At 44.7% G+C, this 26,081-nt stretch overlaps 1 long non-coding RNA gene across 1 annotated transcript in view; it reads left to right on the forward strand.

Moving 5' to 3' along the window:
* Positions 1-6,601: 6,601 nt before the first annotated feature.
* LOC137454072 (uncharacterized) overlaps positions 6,602-26,081 on the forward strand; it is a 97,507-nt gene continuing 78,027 nt past the window's right edge. The window contains exon 1 of the long non-coding RNA XR_010990533.1: positions 6,602-6,710. This is a non-coding gene — a long non-coding RNA (uncharacterized lncRNA). The remainder of the gene's footprint in view (positions 6,711-26,081) is intronic.

Raw genomic sequence — 26,081 nt, forward strand, 5'->3', positions numbered from 1 at the left:
CCAGCAAGCAAGCGTGCATGTGTGTGTGTGTGTGTGTGTAGACTTTGGTGTCTGCCAGGCTCCTCCATAAAGTGATTATAGCACTTCAAAAACAACTACACCAAAAAAAACCAAGAGCCTCAGTTCTGCTCTGAAACACTTATGCAATTCCAGGGAAGACTGTTTGCCATGGCAGTGGACCTGAGGGCAAAATCTGAGCTGGTATCTACAGGGCATTTTTCTGTGTGTTCTTTATGTACATCATCCATATGTGGAACATCGCAGGTCCTGACCAGGAATCCGGTGTAGAATTTACACATCCTTGTCTACTGGTCCCCAGCCTTTGCATGGGGAATTTGGTTAGGAAATATTTTTTTTCTTCGTGAGCTTTACTGGAATTAAAGCTGAACCAAACTTCTCTGAAAACTCTGAAATGCTTCAGTAACTTCTGTTTGTTTTCCTCATGCCTCTGTACTTGGCTTCTGGCGAGCACTGAAAGCACCACTGAGTCACTCAATAAAGAAGTCTGTTTTGACAGCATCTCCCTGGCCTAAGCATGAAGTCTGAATACATCAGGAGTTATGGATCTCACATGGTTAAAGCCTTGATGTACTAACCCTAAGGTCTTTGGGGAGGTGTTTAAGCTTCTGGAGATGCTTAGGCCATGCAAAACTGGCAGCATGGAGAACCTCATGGAAAGGTGGCTGCAGCAGACACATTTAATCATATACTAATTTTGAGAAAGTCAAATTCTTTGAAGTTTTTCTGTTCTCTAATGTGACTATTTAAAAAGAAAAAAAGAGAAAAGGGAGGGTGTGGGGAGAAAAAGCTCCATCTTACTCACCCGATCTGCAGCCTCTGTGTGTTCTGAGTCATAGCTGCTGGCTGCACTGATATTGGCAAGGGGTTTCAATTTTCTTTCTATCCTCATTAGTACAGTAAGAGGGGACACAGAAAAGACAGGGATAGGGTTGTGCAAGCATCAACAAGATGTTGAACTGGCCCGTGAGTTTTCCTTGCTGGGGAGAACACTCAGTGAGGAAGAGCCTAACTTTAGTCTCAGGCCTCAGCAGTAGTTTTGCATGGTGGAAACTGGGAATGGGAAGTAAGGAGGCTGGGGGTAAGAGAAGGCAAGGAAAAGGCCTCCAGGAAAAGGTATATCTGTTATGAACACTTGAGGGTTGGACTAAGCCATGTTTGTACAACTTCATGTTAGCATTGTTTTACATAAAATAGGCATTGAAACAGATTCCTCTGCAAACTTCAGATTTGGCAAATGAGTGCTTCTCAGTGGTGCTGGCATGTGTCATCTTGCAAGGAAGTCATAGAGGAAGTCACCCCGTGTGAATTCAGCTACCTCCTTTCATCCTTTGAGATGAAGAATAAAAATACAAGTGAAAGATGTGAACAGGGAAAAGTTAGGTCTCTCTTGATATTTGCTAGCTCTAAGTCTGCCATGAAAGAGTCAGTGCCTGTTAACACTTCCTGAATGGTGGGATGTGGCACACCACAGTCATCACCCCTCACACAGGAGAGGAAATCACTGATAACTGTGATAGTTGCCATAGATAGAGGGGGCTACCTCCCTCTAGTTATCTAAACTGTTACAAAATACACCGAGATGAAGAAAGGCCTCCTTTCATTTCAGTTGCACACTAAACACTGCTCTGCTTCTTGTCCTCAAACATTATCTGTTGCTGCTCTACACTTGTAAGCTTCCTCTGAGTTCTCAGCCTGAAGTAGCTGTATGTTAGTACCAGGTACAGCACTTTATAGCATGTGAGTGGCTGCATGCCCTGCACGCCCACAGCCAAAAAACTCCAATAAAGTTTATTTTAAAGCAGCTCCTATCTTTGTGTTTGTAGATGACTTTGGGCACCATCTGGGAAAATTTGTTCTTTGTTAAATTCCCCTTTATTTCCCTTGGGATATGTATTTAAGGCAGGAGATGCTGAAGGATGTACTGAGGTCTGTAAAAGCAGCTTGAAGTAAGGATGTAGGAGGAAAAGTACTCAAGCTGTTTTTCTGCTTTTGCAATTGAAAGGAAACTCATGATATAGCAAATTTTAAATGGCACAAGAAATTCTGCTGTCTACTTCAACATGGCACTATTAGGCCAGCAACAGGGGGAGCAGCTGCTCAGCCGTTGTATAATTGACATCGCTGATAACGACCTTGGATTCATAATTAGGGTTTATGAGGATCAGGGGGGAAAAAAAAGGGAAGAAAACCACCACCCTTAAAAAAGGTCATGCAATGAAGGCTGAAGCAACCCTGCCTGTCTCAGGGCCCTGCAGGGGGTGAGATGCAGGCACTTGCACTGGGAGAGGTTCCAGGCTTCTCTTGGTGACACTAAGCAGCTGATCAGAAGTGCTGACATTTTAGGAGGAGGCCAGAGAAGTTTGGTTTAGAACACACTGCTGTACAAAAAAAAATGTTTGGGTGGGGTTTTTTTTTGGTTGGTTGGTTTTGGCTTTGTTTAGTTTTTGTGGTTGGTGGTTGTTGTTTTTTTTTGGGTTCATGCCAATAACACCAGATCTACAACAAGGTAGGTATGGCCTGCTGCCTCCAGGTATAATTAGGCCTTTAAAAGCCCATGCTGGCATACTCTGCATGAGGATACCTCCTTTATCATGCATGTTTGAGAGATAGACCTCAATGGCCACCTGAAATTGGGCACTGTGGTTTTGTTTCCCCACTCAGTGGGTTATTTGGTTATGATGCTGCATTCTTTCATGAGGCTCTTTGGAGTCCCCTGTAGCCTTTATCCATTTCTCTTTCTAGCAAAAATATATTTCAGGAAGTTCCATAATTGCACATGTCTATATGGTGAGGTTTGGCACACAAAACCTGATACGAGGTTGGCTTCTTTTTCCTCCTTTTAACTTAAGATGTTTAAATCTACAGATTCACAAACCACATTCTGCTGGGTCACGCTAGAGCTTTGAATCACAACTTCTGTCAATGGGGGAAGAAAAATACATTGAGCTTTCTGCAGCAAGTTGCCTTTGCAGAAAAATCCCCCAGTATTCCTGTGTGGTGGGATCTCACCATTTGGTTTGCACTGAACTTGTCTCGAACTGCAAATAGCCACAAACCTGTAGATGGATGGGACAGTGCTTAGAGTCTGCAGTACTTGAGTGCTCTCAATTTCACTCAGGTTGTGCTCTATTTAGACTGAGGACCCATTAGCTGTTCAGGGAGGGGTCTCCAATTTCCTTTAATAAATAATGTTTGTGTGTATTTGGGAAATGCCAATCATGTTTTGGCAGCTACTGAAACCTAATGCATAAGAAATGTAAAGGTGGATGAGCACAGTTTTCTTCCAGAAGAGTTTGTGTTGCATTCCTGGAAGGGGTTATGAAGCTCTTTTACTGTGGTGTAGGAAGTCTGAATCTTTTTTTATTTATTTTTTTCTTCCAGAGCTGCCTTGAAATCCCATTAAATAGCTGCTTTCATGAAGCTAGTGCTCAATCAGAAGCTCTCTGGTACCTCGTGGAAGATGGATCCCGTCAAGCTAAATTTGGGATTATTTGGGATGAAATTAAAAATAAGGTCAATAAAGATACTTGTGGTTTGAGAATCATGAAAAATATTTGTCTTGGTACTCATAACACTTAAACTGAAATGATTCAAAAGCAATGTGGCAGAGTGAAAGGATTAAACACTGGCTTGGAAGCACATCCCAGAACGTCATTGTAAACAGGAAATCAGAACTGAGGGGGAGTATTTCTCGTGGGGTCTCCGAGATTACTTTGTGGCCCCAAATGACCAACTGTCTAAAGAGCAGCCAAGCAGCAAACAGCAAGCCAGTGGTCAGTGTGGCACATGGCACAAAGCCTGGTCAGGGACATACAGAAGCCTGGACTGCTCCATGAGCTGGGCAAGCAACGTGCCGTGTTCTCTGGAGTCAAACAGTGTCCAGATACAAAAGGCCTGGCTACAGCCAGCTTCCTTCTGCTGCAGCCATTTATACGTAGCTGCCAGTGCAGTCCAAGAGCACATGGTCCTCTGAGGGGAAGGAGGAGAAACAGTGATAAAATATTTGAACTGCAGCTGTCCCTTATGAGAAGCATATTAATTAAAAAGAAAATACTGTAAGGGTGCCAGGGTTCCTGTTTGGCTTTCCAGTCTATATTAGAAGAAGACACTTGTGGAAGGATGGGCCTCACCAGTTTTGGTTGAGAGTGTTCTAGAGAAGAAGTTGAAATGCAGAAGAGATTTTGCTTATGGCATATGAAGAATGAAGCTGTCATGGGCAGGATAACTTGAGGTCCCTGATGTCCTAGTCAATGGAGAAAGGTCCCTTCTTTAACTCCTGTGTATGCCTAGATTCAGACAAAATGGGGTTCACTCCAAGCAAACTTCCAGTTATTTTCCCTGTGGCCCTGTGTCTTTTGAACCTGGGAAAGAAACTGTTGCTCCCAGAGCACTGCCTTTCCCTGCTGCTGAGTTTTCCTGTTTACTCTGCAGAGTGGACTGGTGGAGCTAGGACTGAGACTTGGACAGAGGAGCAAAAGCTAAATGTGGCATCTGAAAGAGCAAACCATCAGGATTAAATGCTGCACGGGCTGTGGGGCTGAATTAATGCCATTCTCTGCAAGAAATGTTAGTGGTACGCATTTCCAGACCTGGATATAAGCATAGCTAGAAGGAAAGAGCTGCAGGACAGCAGGACCTCCCGCTCTAGGTAAAATATAACAGTACTTAGAGAGCTCACTGCCATGCTCTGCCATCAAAATAAACAAACAGATGAACCCTGCAATCATCTTTGCTTTTTGCCAATGCAGGGGACCGGTTTAGCAGTGGGATAGGTAATGCCACAAATTAAAGCATAGACCAGCATTGCCAGAAGGTATGCAGGGGATTCACAGCAGAGGGGACAGCTCGAGTTGGCTCAATTTGAAATCTGAAGCAAGAATGAACGGGATTACTTTGGGAGGAAGAGGCAACATGGCCATGCATGTCCATACATTGCCCATAAAACTGTTGACTGCGAGCTCTTGACAGTGATGTCTTGTGCATGTCCTCTGCACAGTGACGGAGCCTTCTCCTCCCTTCACCTTCCTGTGCTGGCTGGCTGCAGAGGAGCTGGTGGAGGTTGTGTGGACATCACTACCCCTTGCTCACAGAGGATGGGGATATTTCAGGAGTAGGAGGCCAGAGCAGGTTCCTGGGCCCTGTGAAGCTTGCCTTTTACTTTTATTCTTTCTCCCTTTTTTCTTTTTCTTATTTTTTTTTTAAGGGCTTATTTCTGTTAAGTTTTGCTTTTAAAGGCTGAACAGAGGAAAAAAACAGCTTCCAGAGAAAGAAAACAACAGCTCAAGCTGCAGGAGCCAGATCATAGCATGAGAACCCAACCCAGTGTGGGGGAAGGCTGCATCAGATCACTGCATGCCCGAGGAGCAAGAATTCACTGCCTGACGAACAGCCGCAGAGCTCAGACTCTATTTGAAAAAGTAACATCTTTGATATATAAAAAAAAAATTAATCCCCAACCAACAATCCCAAACCATCCAGCCAATAAAAAGCCTCAGACACACAGGATCCCCATTCATGGTGGGAGGGATTTAGTGGAAGTATTTTCCTTCTTTAAGGTTTGGCACAGCCTTAAAGGAATCTCTTTAAAAGCTTCCAGAGCTGATTATGTTTTGGATTGTGCTCCAAACTGCCCTTCCCCCACCACGTTTGGTGGGTCCTCAAACAAGTTCCCAGAATAAATTAGACATAACGGTAGCGGCATTTTTTTTGTTTTGTGTTGTTTTCTTCTATTCTTTTCTCGAGGAGGAGGAAGGAATAAATGACACCAAATTCTGTAATGGAAAGAAAAAAAGAGAGAAAGAGAGGAAGGAAAGAGAGGAAGGAAAGAGAGGAAGGAAAGAGAGGAAGGAAAGAAAGGAAGGAAAGAAAGAATGGGAAGAAAGGAAAGAAAGAAAGAAAGAAAGAAAGAAAGAAAGAAAGAAAGAAAGAAAGAAAGAAAGAGAGAGAGAGAGAGAAAGAAAGAAAGAAAGAAAGAAAGAAAGAAAGAAAGAAAGAAAGAGAAAGAAAGAAAGAAAGAAAGAAAGAAAGAAAGAAAGAAAGAAAGAAAGAAAGAAAGAAAGAAAGAAAGAAAGAAAGAAAGAAAGAAAGAAAGAAAGAAAGAAAGAGAAAGAAAGAAAGAAAAAGGAAGGAAGGAAGAAAGGAAGAAAGGGAAAAGGAAGAAAGGGAGAAAGAAAGAGAGAAAGAGAGAGAGAGAAAGAAAGAGAAAGAAAGAGAGAGAAAGAGAAAGAAAGAAAGAAAGAAGGAAAGAAGGAGAAGGAAGGAAGGAAGGAAGGAAGGAAGAGAAAGAGAGAGAGAAAGAAAGAGAGAGAGAGAAAGAAAGAGAAAGAAAGAAGGAAAGAAGGAGAAGGAAGGAAGGAAGGAAGGAAGGAAGGAAGGAAGGAAGGAAGGAAGGAAGGAAGGAAGGAAGGAAGGTAGGAAGGAAGGGAGGGAGAAAGAGAAAGAGAGAAAGAGAGAGAAAGAAAGAGAGAGAGAGAAAGAAAGAGAAAGAAAGAAGGAAGGAAGGAAGGAAGGAAGGAAGGAAGGAAGGAAGGAAGGGAGGAAGGAAGGGAGGAAGGGAGGAAGGGAGGAAGGGAAAGGAAAAGAAAGAAAGAAAGAGAAAGAGCGTGCGTATCGGAAACTGCTGCTGAGTGACTCATGTTGCCGGACAAACGGAACCTCACTCATCACTCCATCTTCATCCTCCTCCTTTGGTGAGAGAAAAAGTCTTGGAAAAATATCAGCTGCACCCCGCCCCCGCCCATCCCCCCTGCTTTTTCTCCCATGGCATCTGTACACAAGGAACCAGTCCAAGCCACAGCGATGGCTTCATGTGCTTCTTGGGGCAGGCGTCTTTTTTGTTTTGCTTTGCTTTAATAGCCAACTAGGAAAAGCCTCCGAGGTGACCTTGGAAAAATGCAGGCACCAAAGGAAGAACGTTGTGGAAGGGGAGAGGGGGCAGTGTTGGAGTCCTTGTGTGCTTTTTGCTTGGAAGCTTTTTTTTTTTTTTCCCCTTTTCCCTCATAATGTTTTCCTAAATTTCCACTGAAATTTCTTTGCAAGGGCTAATTCTTTTATGAGTGGGAAGAGAAGGGAGGATGCTCTGTGCGAGAGGCAGAAGGAGCTGGGCACAACTCCGACCTCAATAACTGCCGCGTCATTAAAGTATTAAAGGGTAGTGCAGGGGGAAGGGTGGGATGCAAAAAAAAAATGGCTCTGTTCCCCCTCTGTTTGGGAGAGTAATTAGCATTTTTATGAAACAAATAAACTGTGTATACAAACAAAATGTGTTTGTAGTACCTTAAAATCGGGGGTCAGTCTTTCCTTTTCTTTTTCTTTATTTTTTTTCTTCCCCCTTCTCAAAACATCTTCTGCAAATGTTTGGCACTGCCTGCCAGAAAACCACTTAAAATGGAGCTTTTTAGAGTGCCAGCTCCAGTCAGCCTTGTGTGGGCATGAAGGCTATTAGCCGGCAGCAACCCCTTCCCAGCAAATGCCTTTTCAATCGTAGAGCAGTGGGGCTGAGTGGGTAGATGCAATGTCTGTGTTCCACTGTGTGCCTCTTCCAGGGTTACCACTTCTTCCCCATATCTTCCCACTGCAACTCTTACTTCCTTCCAGCACCATTCACTGTTTCCAGCCCAGGTTTGCACATGACACCACCTGCAGAGATGGAGCTCCCAGGAAGCTGGGTAGGGCTGGTGTCAAGAGCAGAGGGTGGCCTATGACAACAATTCAGAATATCCAGAAGCCATGTGAGGATGTAGGGCAATGGTGATGGGCCACTGTTTAACTGCCCTCATGGGGACACATAGACATGATAAGACATGTTACCGGTGTCAGCATCTGCAAGCACCTAACTTGAGTGGGCTCTCTGAAGTTCATCCATTGTGCTTTTTCCCTCACCCCCTTACCCAGGCTTCACAATCCATTACATGATGCTTCAGAGCTGGCTGCTCATCCCATCCCTGTGCTGCTCTGTGCAGGGATGAAACAGCAGCTAGCCCTGTTCCTGCACCCACATGCCTATGGGCAGACTGGAGAGGAGCTCCCGGCTGCGTTTCCCAGCTGCGTTTCCCGGCTGAGGCCTGTGAGCAATTGCTGGACAACAAATGACTTTCAGCTGAACTGCATTAGCCATGGGTGGTGCTGCCTGGAGAGATGGCTGCAGGGAGTTCCAGCTCTATTTAGGGCAGTCTCTGCCAGCTGCCTCTGTGCTATCAGTAATGGGAGGAGCTGTGCCAAGCTGGGATCCTTTGGGTCTCTCCTGTGGGCTGAGGTCTTTGGAAGAGTTGTGCCGATGCTGGAAAAGCCCTCCCAACTGTAAGTGCAAGGGTTCACCCACCTTCCCTCCCCCACCTCTTCCCTTTCCTTCATTCCACAGGAAAGCAATCATAGTATCAAGTGTTTCCTAATAACTTTTTAGGTTGATGACTAATTTTTCAGCCATGCTGACTGAAGGGTAATAGTCAAATATTGAGCCTTGCTATGAAATAAGTGTCTGAGAAAAGCACCACTGAAGCTGTGCAGGAGAGGGAAGATTTTCAAATACCCCAGTTTCAGGAAAGTTTCTGTTTGGAGCTTCTGTGCCTGAGTGGTTGAAACCAATCCATTGCCAGGTAGAAACCCATAAAAATTGAGCTTTGGTGGAGTTAATGTTTGTGGCCTTGCCTTGCTGGCTATGGGAGGGAGACCTAAGCAGTGTTCTCTTAAAACCCTCATTCTTCCCTGGGGAATGATATTAGATTTCAATCTAGGCTTTGCAGACAGGCCCTAAATGAACTTGTGAAAAACATGAAGTCAGATGTGGGTTTGGATCCCAAAATTCCCATTCCTAACAAGGAGCCATCTGAGTGCCGCTTTGGAGGCTTTCAGCCTTGAATTGCTAGATGCTTTCTGCGGTGTCCCAGTCTGTGGTGCATCACAGGCTCCCAGGCGCTTTGTTGGGCACAGCAAGCTTGCAGCTTTGGGCTTATGGTCCCCATTTGAGGACGGTAAGCTCCATGCAGACCTGTGATATGCCTACCCTGCTCTCCAGCTGCAATCTTCTGTGAAGATTTAGGATGGTGGGAGGGAGAGAGAGCAAGAACAGGACGAAAACAGCTTTTTGTGTAAATCAGCTGATGCGTCGTACAAAATGCAGGTCTAGGTTTTGAACCTAGAATTTTCTTTAATAACAAACCAGGGTCAATGAATGTAAAGCCCCATGCAGAGCCTTTTGCTGTGTTAGTCATAGCTTGAATCCTTTATGTTCCCTCTTCTAATGGTAAGTATTATCCAGCATGCCTTGTTACAGTGTGGTCTTTGGAGGGTGTGGAAGTTAGTAATGATGGTGCCTGAATGCTGTTTCAGGGATCGCTGCTACAATTCACAGCAGATAATAGGAGCCACAGCCAGACAGATAATAGAACTGACTGAGATCCATTTATTGCTAAGAGACTGTCTGAATATTTGTACATAGCCCGAGCCACTCCACCCACCTTCATCACATTTCCTAGGAAAGGGGGGGGGGGGGGGGAAGGGAACCAAAACAAAACACAAGCTTAGGGCAGAATGGGGAGGGAGAAATTTACAAACTCTGAAGGATCCTTAACTTTTCGTAATGGCCCTTGTCACAACTGAGCTGGAACGGTGCAGATTGCTAATGTATTTACTGCCTGCCCGTGCAAGAGGAGGTGTGGGACAACCATGGGGAGCAAGTGTTGGGCTGAGATGGGAGCTGATCCCAGCCTGTCTTGAAGCCTCAGGTAAAATCTGATACCAAAGCCATCTTCCTTCACATGTAAATGAGCAGCTTGATGGAAGGTTTTACTGATGGGCTGCACGCAAAGCCAAAGTCAGGGATAATGGAGGTAGCCAGGCTAGGAAAGCTTGAGCTTGTTCACAGCAGCATAGTTTATTGCCACCTGATATTTTCTTGGTCTTCACATGCTTATTAAGCTCCTTAGGCCATATAGAAGATGTCTAGAGAAGTGATTCGCCAGAATGTCTGCCTGTCATTCCGTTACTTGGGGGGTTTTGGTGTTTGACCGACCCTCCATTTGCTTTTCCCTGTCTGGGAAGTGTTAGCAGTTTTTGAGGAGCAGAAAAGGTTGAGGATTATTTATTTATTATTTTCTCCCCAGATAATTTTTAATGTGGAATTTGTGCGTGGAAACTAAATGTAGTTTCTCTTCCTGATGGCTTCACCTTGGCTTTCAAGAGGGCCTATGGCTGTGCTAGCCTCTCCCACGTCTGGTGATGGCTTTTATTTTTCAGTGCTGTCTGTTTCTAGTATGCTCTTGGTGAGGAGCAAGGAACAGGCAATGACTAAGTCCAACCCAGCAAAGACAATACTGGTGGTGTTACATCTTCCTACTCTTCTCAAGGTGCTGGATGGTAGGGAAGTTATGCTGTAGTGCTTCTAGCTCTGTGGAAGGATCCCAGTTCAGTAGGTTGAAGATTTATCTAGTAAACTGATGGTTACCAATTCCTTGCAGCAAGCCTGGCCATGCTAATAGAGCAGTGGAGGCCCTGTTGGAAATGGATGATGTGCTGCAAGATAGCTTCCTACCTGCCTGCTAAGCAATAACTGGCTGTCTCCTCTGACTGGCTTGGTTTCCTGCCCCCCTCAGTCAGTGTGTTTGAATGCTGCCAGTAAGTCAATCCAGCCTTACCCCCACCTTACCCTTTGCTTTTAATTGCTTTGTTTGTAGTGTTGACTGCATGGATGGGGGCCCATGACCTCAGGCACTCATGGCTCCCAGATGTTAGAGCTGTTTGGCTGATGTGGAGTCCTTGCCAAGCTGATCTACTGTGGCAGTGTATTTTTATGCTTCACATATTTTTTTTTTTTTTTTTTTTCTTTCTTTTTCTCCTTCCTTCATCTCAGGGATGCTAAAGCCTTTAGTTCTATTAGCAGGGTGCTCACCCCACCATGGTTCTTGGAGGTCACTGAGCTTGTTCTCTTCAGTAGTGACCTAAGTTAGACTTGTAGTAAGGAGGAAAAAAATTGATCTGTTTTGATGTGCAACCAAGTTCAGATGCAAGTCTCTCTGCACCCCCACATTGATAGCATGTGCTGTCAGTTGCTGAAAGCAAGTATGCAGGTGGAGTGGATAAGGGCTTTGCAAACCAGGGCTCCTGGGCCATGTGCTTTGGTTTGAACTTGTGTGTGACATGTGGGCAACATGTGTTACCTTTCTGTCTCATGGGGAGTCAGGGCTGTGGTCTGATTTGGGTGAGGGACACCCCTTTGTGCTTGAGAGTCACTGATTAGGCCTAACAGCTGCTGCCTATGATAGACAATGAGGGAGTAACAAGAGCTTTTACCTGTGTCTCTTTGGCTAGGGGAGATGTGCATGGAGAGTGGTAAGTCAAGCAGATGCATGCTCACTCATTCTTGGGCCCTGCAAGCATACAGTGCTAGGGAGACCCTATCTTCCCAGTGCCAATCTGCAAAGGGCACCAAATGCAAGGTCAGAAACTAGATGTCCCCATTGTAGGCTGCTTTTCCCACATTATCTTTGGAAACCAGAGATCTGTAATACAAGGTATTGCATAAATCTGTAACACAGCTCTGCAAAATTCCCAGTATCTTGGGTAGATTAATGAAGGCATGTTGTTTTCCAGCTGGTTGGAGGAGACCTTTGTCTTGGAGAGCCTCTCCTCTTGTGAGACTTCCCCTGGGAGCTTATGCAGAACAGGGCTTCTGCCAACTGCAAATACTGGTCCCAAAGCATTTCCTGAAGCTTTTGTGGAAGGAGGAGGGATGAGATTTCTCTTTTGCACTGAAGTTAAAATCCAGTATTTTACAACCCCTCTGTTGGCTCTTCCATCTGAAAGATCCCACCAATGCTCTGGGAAGATAGTGTCTACTGCTATTTTTTTGTTTGTTTAGATGGCATTGGAAGGACCCCTTCAGGGCAACAGGGTGGATGCTAAGAAAATTAGACTCATTGTGATGTTAAGCAATGTCCATTACAAATGGCAGGTACATTCCTGGCTAAACCTGAACTTTTCTACGGTGTCCTGTTGCCCTAACTGAAATCTACAGTTATGATAGCTGACTTTTAGATTAACTTATTCCTTCGCATACTGTTTGAGTGACTTATGAAAAGTCCTTTGGAGTTCTCATAACCCTCAATTTTTAGGTCAAACAGGCATATATGTTAAGGGAAAAGGAATGTCTTGAACTGTGCTCAAAAACAATGACCATATAGTTTAAATATTAATTTGGGGAAAAGAATTTATGTCCCAGAGGAATGAGTTCTAGCAACTCCAACATTGACACTGTGCATGACAAAGTATTACTAAGATGTTTTTCAAAGGCTGCACTGAGAGTCTCTGGAGATTAGCCCCTTCCTTACCCTCTTTCAGAATGATGGTGGCCAAAACTTTTCCATACTAGGAGTGGGCCAGTGGTCAGTCTTCACCACAATGACTGCATGAAATTATTGTGACTTGTGCTTCCAAATCACTGAGGCATTTTGGAAATGTTACTGCTGGGCTCTTAAATCTAGGCTCGAGAAGAGCTTTAAGGAAAGGAAAAAAAGAACAACTCTATTTTCTTTTAAAGTTTGGGAGCTGGCAGAGATTGATGTTGTCTAAACCTCCAACAGATGGCTGGAGCTCAGGCTCTGCTTTCCTAGTGGCCAGGAAGACCTGAGCTCTAACTGCAGCTGTGGCTATAAATAAGTCATGGACCACAGGCAATTTCTTGTGCCTTGCTTCCTCCCTTGCAGAATGGATGAATTTGTTCTTAGAAACACAGCTGGTCCATCCTGCATGCCATGGACTGTCAGGATGTGTGTCCTACCTGCTCCTGTGGTGATCTTTTTTCTTTCCCCCAACCAGATTCTGTATTCCTCAAAGAGACAAGGGAGAGGAAGGCTGCTGGGTTAAGTGACAGGTATCTTCTCATAGTTTTTCAGTTTAGCCCTGAAGTAGCACAAAACAACCACAAGCCTTAATGCAGACTTGATTTCCAGACAAAATGAGTTTCTTTAACGCTGATGGGCAATGATTAAGCCATTCTTCATGCATGAGATCCTTTCTTGAACCATACCATGCCTCTGCTCACCTGTATAGTCAACATATGCTGCTGCAAAAGCAAAGCAAGTATATCAACATCACTGTTACAAATACACAACTAGGACAAAATCCTAGTTGAAATCCAAGACCTGGGCATGAACTTACCTGCAGAGATTATTTCAAATGCTGTGTAAAATATGGCTGCCTGGAGAGTTGGACAGGACCGTGCAGGAACTCCCTTGGGTTTTATGCCCAGGTTCTTAACTACAAAGCTTTTCATTTGCACTACCAAATCCACATGCAGTTGAAAACTCAACCATCTGAAAAATCAGATAGTTGGCCTGAAAGTAGAGATGTGTTCCTTTTGTTTTGGATTTGACAAACATCTGAAATGTGAAGAACAAGCAGAAAATTATGATAAGGCATGTATGAGGAATTCCAGTTTCATCGTCGTTCTTCCATCCATCTCCCACCATTAGTATAATCACTCTAAAGTAGTACTTAGACTATGACAAATTAATTTGAATTTGCACTTTCATACATCCACAGTGATAGAGTCAGTGCATGTGGAGTCAAGGACAGCTGGAGAGTATGCTGGCTTGAGTAACAGAAAGGAATCATAGAATGGTTTGGATTAGAAGGGATCTTTAAAGGACATCTACTGCAACCTCTCTGCAGTGAACAGGGACATCTCTATCTGCACCAGGTTACTTAAAGCCCATTCCAGCCTTGACACTGAATGTTTCCAGGGATGGGGTATCTACTACCTCTCTGGGTAACCTGTGCCAGTGTTTCACCGCCCTCATTGTAAAAAGTCTTTTCCTTACCTAGTCAAAACCTCTCCTCTTGTTTTAAAACTGCTATATCTTGTGCTGTTACAACAGGGTCTGCTAAAATGATTGTCCTCATTTTCCCATAGGCTCCCTTTAACTCCTAAAAGTTCACAATAAGAGCTAATTTTGATTAAAACTTGCCTGAGTGGTCCCATGGTGAAAGCCTCTTGCCATACCTGTGCTCTGACATCATGCAATTTCTCTGTGCAACAAGGTCTAGTGTGATCAGTGAGCTGTTTGTCCTTAGTATCTGGGCTAGTGCAGGTTTGCTCCTTACTATGGTCTCCAGTTTTCAGTTCTGGCTGGTGCAGGCACTGATGTGTCTTGCTGATCAAGTCCAATTGAACATCTCTATATATTGGAAGAGGCAACCATAATTTCCCTGAACCTACAGCACAGTAAAGCTCTGCTTCAAAGCTGGGATAGGTGATTTGATTTGCTTGTAGTACTGTAGATAATATCACAGAGGTCTTAGGATGAATCTTATTGATTACTGTGTACAGCTATAAGTAAGAGGTACTGCCTTCAACTGTACAGATTAAAAGGAAAGATCACAGCCTTCTGGGCAATCTACTGCTCAGTTCATCAGGCCAGGAAAAGACTGAGCAGAGGTAAACCTTTTGTCTCTTTCCTGCTGCCGTTAGGGAGGGACAAGTTTAACAGCCCATTGATCTCAGCTGTTCAGCACTTCTGACTTCCTATGTCTCCCTAGAGACTGAATTACAGTGAGGGTCTCTTATAAGATTTGAGCTAGTAGCTGCAAAGAAAGCTTAGGCTAAGGAAAATTGCAAGGCTGGTAGCCAGGAAATATCCCTACATAGGAAAAGAACTTTCTAGTATGTATGAATGGACCTGGTTCCATGTTTTGGAGAACTGTATGCTTGAAAATAAACTCAAGTGTAAAAGGAGAGAGAGAGTTTAGTTGTGGTGACTTAAATTCTCTTCTTCTGAACCACATGAAATGTCAGGAGAACAGGAAACCCTCCTGGGGGTAATCCTATCCAAGACTCTAGCTGCCTCCAAATTAACAAAATGCTCAACTAGTCTGATACCACAGGATGCAGATGTTTTGGGTCTGGGAAGTAACACAAAACTGCAGGCTGAGATTGTCTAAAAATTGACTTTTTTTTATACATGTGATCATCCAGACAAGAAGCCTTGTTTAGACATGTGAATGGGTGTATGTTCTCCTGCTGGCTTGGTAATTTGGTGGATGTTAACACAATGTAAATACAGTACAAATGCAGCTTGGAACAGTGTTTATAAGGACATATGGGAACTATCATTTTTATGCAACCTAGTACTGGGTTCAGTGCTTCTGAAGGGCTTCTGCTTTGATTGTATGGGAGCTAGACTGTATTGGCATATTAGCAACGAATTATGAAGAGGAAAATAACGTGCATGTCTTGTAGATGTGGCAGCACTGAAAGACCCAAATAGATGGGTAAATGCTGTTCCAAGCCAGTATGAAAGAGCAATGAAGGGCTTTTGAAATGTAGGACTAAGTATTTAAACATATTTACTTGCCATGCCACAGGGAGCAGTATCACTGATACTGCTTGTCAGCCTAGACCTGTCCCAGAAGAGGGGTGAGTTGCCAGCTACAAATTCTACAACAAGCCCATGTGTTGACTGCTACTGATTTGCTTGTGCAGCAGATATGTTGGACATCTGTTGCCAGCCAGGAAAAAAAATAAATCTAGGAATATGAGTATGAAATGCACTGCCTGAATCAATGAATCAAAGTTGCCACAATATTAATTTGCTGCATATGGGATGTTTAAACCAGCAGAGCCTTCCTGACCTTTGCTAACATAACGTGTTGCAAAGCATCTCTCTATCCCATGACAAAAGATGAGTGTAAGCATACAAGGCAGAATGCCAGCAAAGGCTTCCCAGTGCTGCTCTGAGGGTGTTTGCCAGAAGAGAATAGATGGATGACACTGAGGAGGTATCAGGCCTCAAACTGCAGGGTGATGGTGGAGGAGTGACAAACAGAAGTTATTTACGGGATGATCCCTGCAATCTGACTTGGAGGAGATTCCTTCCCATCCCCAAATATGCTAATCAGTCTAATTTGTCATGAGTGAGGGGAAAAAACAAATCAGCTGAACATGTGGGAGGTTTCTCAGTCCTGAGAGGAATCCCAGCACCTCAAACTTCCACACCTCCAAAGGTTCATCTCCACTCCTGTGTGAGAAATGCTTTGGGTGCTCAAGCTCACGAGTCAGAAGGTTGAAAAAATGGAAAAAAAGCCCATATTTCATGGCCCATATCCCAGTTGGAGTAAGTCAGAGAAAAGTCCATTATTCTGTCTTTTGCCTGCAAGGGACAAGAGAGTGTCATTAGGAAGGGCGACAACACAGGGTTTTCATTAGGCAAAAGGAAGGTTTCATGCAAGGCCAAGTTACTTTCATTGCTATGGAGGCTTCATGGAACTCTACTTATTGGGTGTGGGCTCAGTCCCCCCATTTAGACTTGTTTATTCCAGAGCTCAGTAGGTTTCTGGGAAGTGCTGTAATAGCTGGGAGGAGATCCCATGGAGAGGGTGGGTTCTCTCAGACACATGCTGTTTAACAATGCCACTGTCTGCAGAAGAGCAGAAAATAAACAATGCAAAATCCCTGCCGTAAACCGTGCAGTGTGCACAAACACCAGAATATGAATAGCCTCGAAGATGGCTAGTGCCAAGCAGCTTTGCTGCTGTTGTTTATTGTGGCAGAGGAACTAGAACCAGCTCTGCAAATAGGCCAGTTTTGCCCATTTATAGTGGGTTAATGGTTTCTGAAACTGAAGTATAATGGTTCCTGGTGAAACGGGGGAAAGCAAGTTTGGAAGCAGTAAAAATTGCAATGAATGAATCTCACTTTATTCAGACATCTCAGGCAGGAAGAGTTAAAGGCCCTGTTTGAAAAGCCATAGCAGGCAACAAAAGTTCAGGAGTTCTCTCTGAGGCCTGATCATCTAAGCACCATGCAAAAGAAGCAGGTGAAAGCAGTCAGATAGGTGGGAGCAAAGTGTCATTGGAGTGGCTCAGTGTCAGTGAGCAGTGTGGGTGGCTCTGCAAAGTCAGATGGAGGGGAGGACACAACATCAGTGCTATCTGCATTTTCAGGGATGTTTTAATTTGGATTAGCTCTGCTTTGGAGAATCAGGGCTTAGGATTGGATATTGGTGGTTGAGATGCATTTAATGTGTCTTGTATGTGGCTCTCAGCCTAGCTTCATCTGAAAGGAGTCCAGATCGCATCCTCCAAGAGCACCCTGTGATATGAGCCAAAGTGCAGTAAGTGAAGACAACTGGAAGAGCTGCTTCTAAAGTATTCTGTTTATCTGAATTCAGATGCTTGTGTAGATAGGTTCTAGCCATGATAACATATGTTTGAAGATGGAAGCAAGTCCTGGAGCATTCTGGCTTCATAACTGTAAAGCCCAAAAGCATGTCTTTGGGCTGAGAGGATGCAGGGTGACTGGATCCTGCCAGTTGTCACTTGTGTGCTTATTTTTTTTGCATGTAGGTCAGTTGAGAGAAGCTGGTTTACTCTTCTATCTGTAAGTTGTGGGCAACCTGTGGGGAATCAGACTTTTGGAAAGCAGCTTCCTGAGCCTTTGACATGGCCACTGAGACTTACATGTGGACTCAGGGGGAGAATTCCAGCTCTTTAGCGGTGAGCCTGTGCATACTCAGTACCTAGGAGGCAGTTACTCTCACTTACCCTAAACACATTTATTTGTAAGGTCACTTCATGCTGAGAGCAGAGAAGCAGCTACTGTGTCTTCAAGTCTGTTGGAGACAAGGGCTTTCCCCAGAGGAGCCAGATCACTCTAAAAAAAGATAAACACCACCTATACTAATTGAAGTGAAAAACTGAGAGCAGCTTGTGCTGGATTGCTGTGTGCTATCCCTAAGTAAGGATTTAGCAGAGCAGTTGGATTCCAGCAAGACTCTGGGGGGAAAAAAACCTCAGAAGGCAGCAGTGTCTCCTGCACTTAGGGGCAGTTTCCAAGTGTGGTTTGGGGTTATTTTTGAGATACATTTTCAGGAGCTGCTGGGGGAAGCAGTGGGATTGTGAGCTCTGGAGCCTGTTTTCTATTTACAAATCCATCCTGTGGGAAGATCAAGTTTATCACTGCTTTTATTTTTTCCTCCTAGCATATGAGATCCATTCAGGGGCATATGTGAAGGAGACATGGATAATATGCGATAGAAGAATCTGCAGTTTGCAGCTGGCTTGCCAGTAGAGTTTGGGTATTTGGGGTATTTCCAGCTGAACTATCTCTTACTCCAGCCATGTGGGCCAGTGCAGGTGAACACAGGGTAAGTGCTGTGTCTGAGACAGGTACACCACAACACCAAGATCCTATCCAGCTCTAAGTGAGGTGTGACTGTCTGGACCTTCAGCACCTTCTGTCCCAGCTGCTGCCACTCTCAGCAGAAATGGTCACTAAGGGTTTACCCCAGGGGTGAGCAAAGCAATGTAGCCCAGCTGCAAGGGCAGTGACTTCCAGCAGATATTCAGTTGGGCCAGATCCTAAATATGGTTATAAGAAGTTCTCAAAGCTTAGTGCTACACATTAGAGCTCTTCATACCCAGCAGCAACCATGTAATGATTCAAAAAAATACAAAAGCCTGCTGGTGACTGGAGCTATTCCTTAGGTCAGACATTTACAACTTAGTGCAGTGTTACACTTCTGCCAGTGAGTCCCAGTGAGCATTATCCCAAGGCACATGAACACTATCCAGTTGCTGCCAGGGTTCATGCCATTCTTGCCAAACCACGTCTGTATTGGCCCCATTGCAAACCAGGTCCTGAACAGAGCAAAAATCATGAAGACATTGTGGGACCTGACCCCACAAGCATGAACATGTATTCTGTTTGTCTTGCAATGAAGAAAGCAAATGTCAGCCGGGAAACAGCTTGTCTTGACTCTTCAGACTTGCTAGAATGCAGATCAATACTGCTTGCCTTACTGCAGTTGTGTGCCAAGCTTGCTACTGAGGATAACCATTCATGTTTCTCAAAGAAAGCCATGGTAGAGTCAGAGCAATGCACTTTTGAAACCATGCTAGACAAGCTCTTTGAAAGCTCAAGAACTAAACAGATTTGGATAGATTAGAGAATAATAATAGTAATGAATTCCTGAAGCATTATTTGGTTTCACATGACAGACTAGAGTCTAGTTATTCTAGGAGTAAATATTTCAAATTTACCCTTTTAGGTGTCCCTTCACTGAATTATTAGGTCTGCCTGACAGGCTGCAGCACGGAATACCTTGCAGTAGGGAAATTTTATCTCTTCGCACACCAGGGAGGAGAGAGATATGGAGACTGAAATCCACATCCTTAAAGGATGTAGATTTGTAATTTGCACTGGAAACTGGTGGAGTTAGGAGGATTTCCCTAGGGTTGGGGTTAAGCTGATTGACTTTTCTGGTATATAAGCATGTAATTGATTATCTTGGAGACTCTGGGTCTCAGCATTTTGCTTAGATCACGTCTGTAGGGAAGGGTGGAAATGAGCTGGTGTCTCCTGAGCCGCAGCCTTCCCTTGCCTGAGTCACCGTTTCTGCCCATGATACTTCTTACTCTGGCCTCTGAATTGGCTGGTTTAAGCTCTGTGGGAGTCAGGTGGGAAAATACTTTAATTCTTGGTAAAGTTACTACAGGCTTCCGCTTTTAGACTCAAAACACAAGACCCTTGATGTATTTTTCCTGTTGCTGCCTCATTTCCAGCTGCGCAGTTTGGCCTGCTTGGGCTGGCTTTGCCTCTCCTTGCCCAACCTCTCTCAAACAGCCACGATTTTCTTAAAAGGTGCCTGGCTCACTCTGCCGAACTGCTGGACTTTGCCTTTCCTCCTTGCAAACCTCACTGAAGGAGCGCTCCGCTGTCCCGCGGGAGGGGGAAAGGGGAAAATAAGTAGGTCATGGTGTCACGTAAGGCATCTGAGCGCTGCCATGGAGCCAGGCGAGCGGAACGAAAGAGCTGTCAGATGGGAGTAGATGAATGCCCAGTTGCACGGGGTGAGCAGGGCTGAAGGGCTGAGGAGCGGCGCAGCCCGCAGCGGGCAACCCGAGGCAGGTGCAGCGCCAGCGCTGCGGCTCCCCCTCGGCCCGGGGCCGCGGGGCTCCGGCTGCGTGCTGCGCCCTCTCCTGGCACAGGTGAGTCTCAGCCCTTCCCTTGCTCCTGCCAGCAGTGCTGGGGGTGGTTCTCCACAGCGTTCTGCTTCACCCCTCCTCCCCGCTGAGCCCAAGCAGCCAATGCTGAAAGCATGAGACACGCATGGAAAATGACTCTCAGCAGTCCAAAAATCCTTGGTTGCAAATAATTTTATTTTTGTTACCCTCTGAATTGTGGAGATTTACGAGTCCCCTGGTCTATTTTGTTTGTTTTTGCCTTGCCTCTTTTCTTTTTTTTTTTTTCTTTTTTTTTTTTTTCTGTTTTTAAAAATTATTTTTAGAATTAACATATGAAAAGGGGAGTTTTATGCCCTCCAGCTCTTTTGACTCTCACCCAGCATTACTCACTGGACCTGGAATAGATGTTTAGAAGATGGGCTCAAGCCTCTCCTTATCTCCAAGGCAGGATTTCAAATAACTCTAGTGTTTAATCAGAGAGATTCAGGTTTGGAGATGTCTTATCCCTGTGAGCACCACTTAGTTTAGGGTACTGTTTACAGTTTGGTATCTCTGCTGCTTGCCTAGTTTAGAATGTTAACCTATTTAAATAAAAGGATGGGAGGCAACCTCAGAAAACAAAAGCTTTTCAAAGTAATGCCTGCTGAGAGAATCTGGGGTGCTAATCTTCCTGCTGTATTCCTGTAGGCATAGGGATTGTTTTTTTGGTATTACCAGTCTGTTTACAGCATTGCTATTGTCACTCAAGACAAACTCACTTTGAATTTGTCCTAGGTCAACACATGCTGCAGGGCTCCCAGTCCTTCAAAGCACATGCAGCAAGGATACAACTACTCACCTCTTCACCAGGTCAAAACTCCCAACCTTATAACTGGGATGGGAGCATGTTGGGAGGAAGTGGCTATGGATTAAGGAAAGCTCAAACCTCCAAAGCATAAATATGAGAGTTCTCTCTGAATTTGAAGGCTACTGCTTGTCCCTGAGCAGTGTGCCCAGGTGGCCAGGAGGGCCAATGGCATCCTGGCCTGCATTAAGAACAGTGTGGCCAGCAGGAGCAGGGAGGTCATTCTGTCCCTGTACACTGCACTGGTTAGGCCACACCTCGAGTACTGTGTCCAGTTCTGGGCCCCTCAGTTTAGGAAGGATGTTGACTTGCTGGAACAAGTCCAGAGAAGGGCAACGAAGTTAGTGAGGGGCTTGGAACACAAGCCCTATGAGGAGAGACTGAGGGAGCTGGGGCTGCTTAGCCTGGAGAGGAGGAGACTCAGGGGTGACCTCATTACTCTCTACAACTACCTGAAGGGGGGTTGTAAACAGGCAGAGGTTGGTCTCTTCTCCCAGGCAGCCAGCACCAGAACAAGAGGACACAGTCTCAGGCTGCGCCAGGGGAAGTTCAGGCTGGAGGTCAGGAGGAAGTTTTACACAGAGAGAGTGACTACCCATTTGAATGGACTGCCCGGGGAGGTGGTGGAGTCGCCGTCACTGGAGGTGTTCAGGAGGAGACTTGACAGGGTGCTTGGTTACATGGGTTAGTTGATTAGGTGGTGTTGGGTGATAGGTTGGACGTGATGATCTTGAAGGTCTCTTCCAACCTGGTTTATTCTATTCTATTCTACCAGCCTAATTTATTAGGGGGGAGGGGGAAGCCAGCACATGGTGCTCACCTATGTAGGCTTCTGTTGCATCTCCTACCCACTAGGTGTGAGCCCAGAATAGTTTGAAACATTTTGAGAAATTCCATTTTAGGCTCATCTCATCTGGCATTTCCAGAACTTGTGTATTTTGCAAGCGAAATATCCCAGCTTTCATCTTGCAGTATTAGGAAGCATAGTGTGGCTGTTTCACCCCTCATGAGACTGGTGGTGTTTGACACATTGAGTGGGGTGAAGGGTGCCTTTTGGAAGCAGCAGTAAATGAAATTATATGAGAGCACAAGGAGTGCTCCTATTGCTTCCTTAACTGTCTAATTTAAGACCTAAAGGCATTTACCAATTATTTCCAGGGTTATAATTTGGGATACTGAAAGGGGTTCACCAGGGACCAAGACCTGTGTGTTAATGTTCATCCTAGTACTATTAATTAAATAAGCTTAAAAGGCTGTCTGATGCCACTTTGTTTCTCAACTTCTCCTGGTGATCAGGAGGTATGCTGATATTCAGGGCTTCAGCATTTCAGAAATATCTGGTGCTAAATCATCTCTTTACTAATTCTATTTTCTTTTCTTACTCTTCAGATGTTAGGAGTTGCAACAAAGGCTGCTGTCAACTGGTCGATTGGATTCTAAATACTGACCCCCATCCAAATTTTGCAGTTGGTTCCGTTTATTACAATGGGTGGAATTAATTCTCTGGGTCCAAGTACAGCTAGATGAATCTAGATCATAATTCTGGGCGTTGCACCCAAAAATTATGAAGTTCATTTCCCTTTATCTCCTAGTTCTGTTGAATAACAATAGCCCAGCATTAGCCTTTCCTGTTTAAAGCCTATCATGAGCCACCTCAAAGGCCGATGAAACCTATAAAAGGGCATGATAGCCTGTGAGGGAACACAGCTTGCAGAACCAAAGTGGTGGAGGAAGGTGGCAAACTTAGTAAATGTGTGAGCAATCTGCTCCCCCCCACCTTGTTTCATGTTCTAGATTTTGTTTTAAGCCACATGGGATTGTTTTGATTACCTAGCTAGCAGGTTGAGGGAGGTGATCCTCCCCCTCTACTCAGCTCTGGTGAGACCCCACCTGGAGTACTGTGTCCAGTTCTGGAGCCCCTATTACAAGAGGGATGTGGAGTTGCTGGAACGTGTCCAGAGAAGGGCCACAAGGATGATCAGAGGGCTGGAGCACCTCTCCTATGAGGACAGACTGAAGGAGTTGGGGCTGTTCAGTCTGCAGAAGAGAAGGCTCCGAGGTGACCTCATTGTGGCCTTCCAGTATCTGAAGGGGGCCTACAGGAAGGCTGGGGAAGGACTTCTCAGGATCTCAGGTAGTGATAGGACTAGGGGGAATGGAATGAAGCTGGAGGTGGGGAGATTCAGGCTAGATGTGAGGAGGAGGTTCTTCCCCATGAGAGCGGTGAGACCCTGGAATGGGTTGTCCAGGGAGGTGGTCGAGGCCCCATCCCTGGAGGTGTTTAAGAGCAGGCTGGATGAGGCTCTGTCCAGCCTGATCTAGTGTGGGGTGTCCCTGCCCATGGCGGGGGGGTTGGAACTAGATGATCCTTGTGGTCCCTTCCAACCCTGACTGATACTATGATACTGTTGACTCTACCTGTTGTGCAGAGCATGGCAATGGTTTTGTGAAATTTATTTTAGCTTTTTTTCCTTCTAGACAGCAGCTTAACCATTGCATTGTCCTGCAAATTTGATGCAGTCGCCTTGGTACTTTTCAGTGTTGAGATGACTCTGAGGCAAATATTTCAATGTTGATACAAAGAGAGCAAAAGGCTGCTTAGTATCTATGAATCTGGATGTGGATGCTCTCCCTCCTATCAACAGCACCAGCACAAACTAGAGAACAATACTCCTGTCTTCTCAATATGGGGGGCAAGCTTAACTGATTCAGTAGCATCTCTCTGTTTAGGCATCAAGCTGAAATTTTGAGTAGCCTGGAACTTCTAGTTCTGCTAAAATAAAAACCTGATCTCATGAGCAACCTTATGTTGAGACTGTTGAATGACTTGTTTGCTTTTTGGGACTGATTCATAAAATAGGCCCAGAGGAAGCATCCAGGAACACATGCTATTCATAACGCCTCCAGAGAATAGCTTGTTTCTTTTTCTCTTCCAATGCTATTGTCAGGCTTTGGTGTGCCTAAAACCAGACCTGGCACAGGGAGTACAAATAAAGTTCATGAAAGGATGAAGTGGCACTTTTCCTCCTACAGGATAATGATGACTTCTAATGAAGTCTTCTTTCAAATGTGGAAATCTACTTTTTTTTTTTTCATCCCTAAGCATAGTTTTGAAGAGCTTTGCCTGCTTGTTACAGATCTTCATGAGCAGAAGACAGTATCTGGAGTTATGTAGCTGCAGGAGACTCAACAAATCTTTGATTTATGAAGAACTATGAGTACTGATGTCTGTCTAGAGAGTCAGCTATAATTCTTCTTACTCTATATAGTTCTGGGGGAAACAGCTAGAGCATTGTGTCCAGTTTGCTGGGCACATTTCAGGGAAGATGTGGACAATGAGGGGATGCCAAAAAAGACCAGGGAGAACAATTGTGGAATTTGAAAGCATAACCTCAGAAGAAGGCAGGGTGGGAGTAAAAAGGCTGACTAAATGGGCATTAAAATCAAGCAAGGACAGCAGGATTTTAGAATAAACCAGGTTGGAAGAGACCTTCAAGATCATCGTGTCCAACCTATCACCCAACACCACCTAATCAACTAACCCATGTAACCAAGCACCCTGTCAAGTCTCCTCCTGAACACCTCCAGTTTTCAAAATATGTAAATAAATATAAATAAACCAGGTTGGAAGAGACCTTTGAGATCATGTCCAACCTATCACCCAACACCACCTAATCACCTAACCCATGCACCCTATCAAGTCTCCTCCTTAAACACCTCCAATGATGGTGACTCCACCACCTCCCCAGGCAGCCCATTCCAATAGGCAATCACTCTCTCTGTGTAAAATTTCTTCCTAACATCCAGTCTGAACCTCCCCTGGTGCAGCTTGAGACTGTGTCCTCTTGTTCTGGTGCTGGTTGCCTGGGAGAAGAGACCAGCCCCTGCCTGTCTACAACCTTCCTTCAGGTAGTTGTAGAGAGCAATAAGGTCACCCCTGAGCCTCCTCTTCTCCAGGCTAAGAGAATCCTGAAGAGAAGGGGAAGACACTCTTCTTCATAGCAGGGGGATAGGATGAGAAATAATACATTTAAATTCACAGAATCAGTCAGGGTTGGAAGGGACCACAAGGATCAACCAGTTCCAACCCCCCTGCCATGGGCAGGGACACCTAACACCAGATCAGGCTGGCTAGAGCCTCATCCAGCCTGGTCTTAAACCACCTCCCTGGACAACCCATTCCAGGGCTTCTTTCATTATAACATGAAAGAGGCAGGCTGGGCACCTGTGGAAGTTTTCTAGTGGCTTACCACTAGATATTGATAAGAGTTTGAAATATCTGGGAATGTCATGGGGTTGCTTGAGACCAGAGGTTTTTAAGACTAGGTTATCCAAACATTAAAAATAACATGCCTCATGTTACCAATATTTGCTTAGAAAACTAATAGCTGCCTGATGCATCCTTCAAGCTTTTTTTTTTAGTGGTAGGAAACTTATCCACACATCTCTGCAAACTTTAAGCCTTTGAATAGAGAAAATGCTTTATTTTAAGCTAAAGTACCTTCTCTATTGACTTTGGCAAATTTTGGATTGTGTTTGCAGATACTGCAGGGAGGCAGTAAACCAGGCAAAGATTCCTGGGAAGTTGCTGCTTTGGAATCATGTAAGAGGAAGCAGAGTTACTCAGTCAAAATGTTGTTATCATGGTGTGTAGTGCACATTAGGCCCTGAGGGAAATGTTAGCTGGTTTTCCCAATACTGATGCTTATTACATCATGAAATATTTTTCCTCTGGGAGATCACTAGAAGGGAATTGGACAAAGTGCTGGAAAATGTAGGGTCCTGTACACTTTGGAGACAAGAAATTCCATACAGTCAGGGATTCTGAACCAGATTCAGCTTTCTGTTTTGTCACTGATTTGTGTACTTGCTGATTCCTATTTTGAGATTTACTCTTGGGAAGTGTAAGAAGTTCTGAGATCCCTTAACTGGAAAGTCTGAAGGGAAGTAAAAACCTCGTTTTACCCTTGCTTTCTGGTTTCAAGCCAGTGTTTCATGTATACTGTGTGCAGTTTTGCAACAGTGATGCTAAAGTGATAAACACACAAATGCCTGTGTTTGAAAGTTAGTAGTTAGTCTGTTACAAAACTGTAGGCCAGCAATTAGTCTCTGGTATCCTGGCAAAATGCTTATATCTCAGCTGACTCCCTGCTGTTTTGCTTTTAGAAGGCAGCAAGACATCTGTAATAGCTGCATAAAGGTTATTTCCATTACTCAGCCGTGGAAGAGACAGCGGTGTAATAGGAATGTTGCCTTTTCT

The sequence above is a fragment of the Melanerpes formicivorus genome, unplaced genomic scaffold, assembly GCF_026170545.1.
Source record: "Melanerpes formicivorus ecotype bairdi unplaced genomic scaffold, bMelFor1.0.p_v2 SCAF_76, whole genome shotgun sequence".
Classification (NCBI taxonomy): Eukaryota; Metazoa; Chordata; class Aves; order Piciformes; family Picidae; genus Melanerpes; species Melanerpes formicivorus.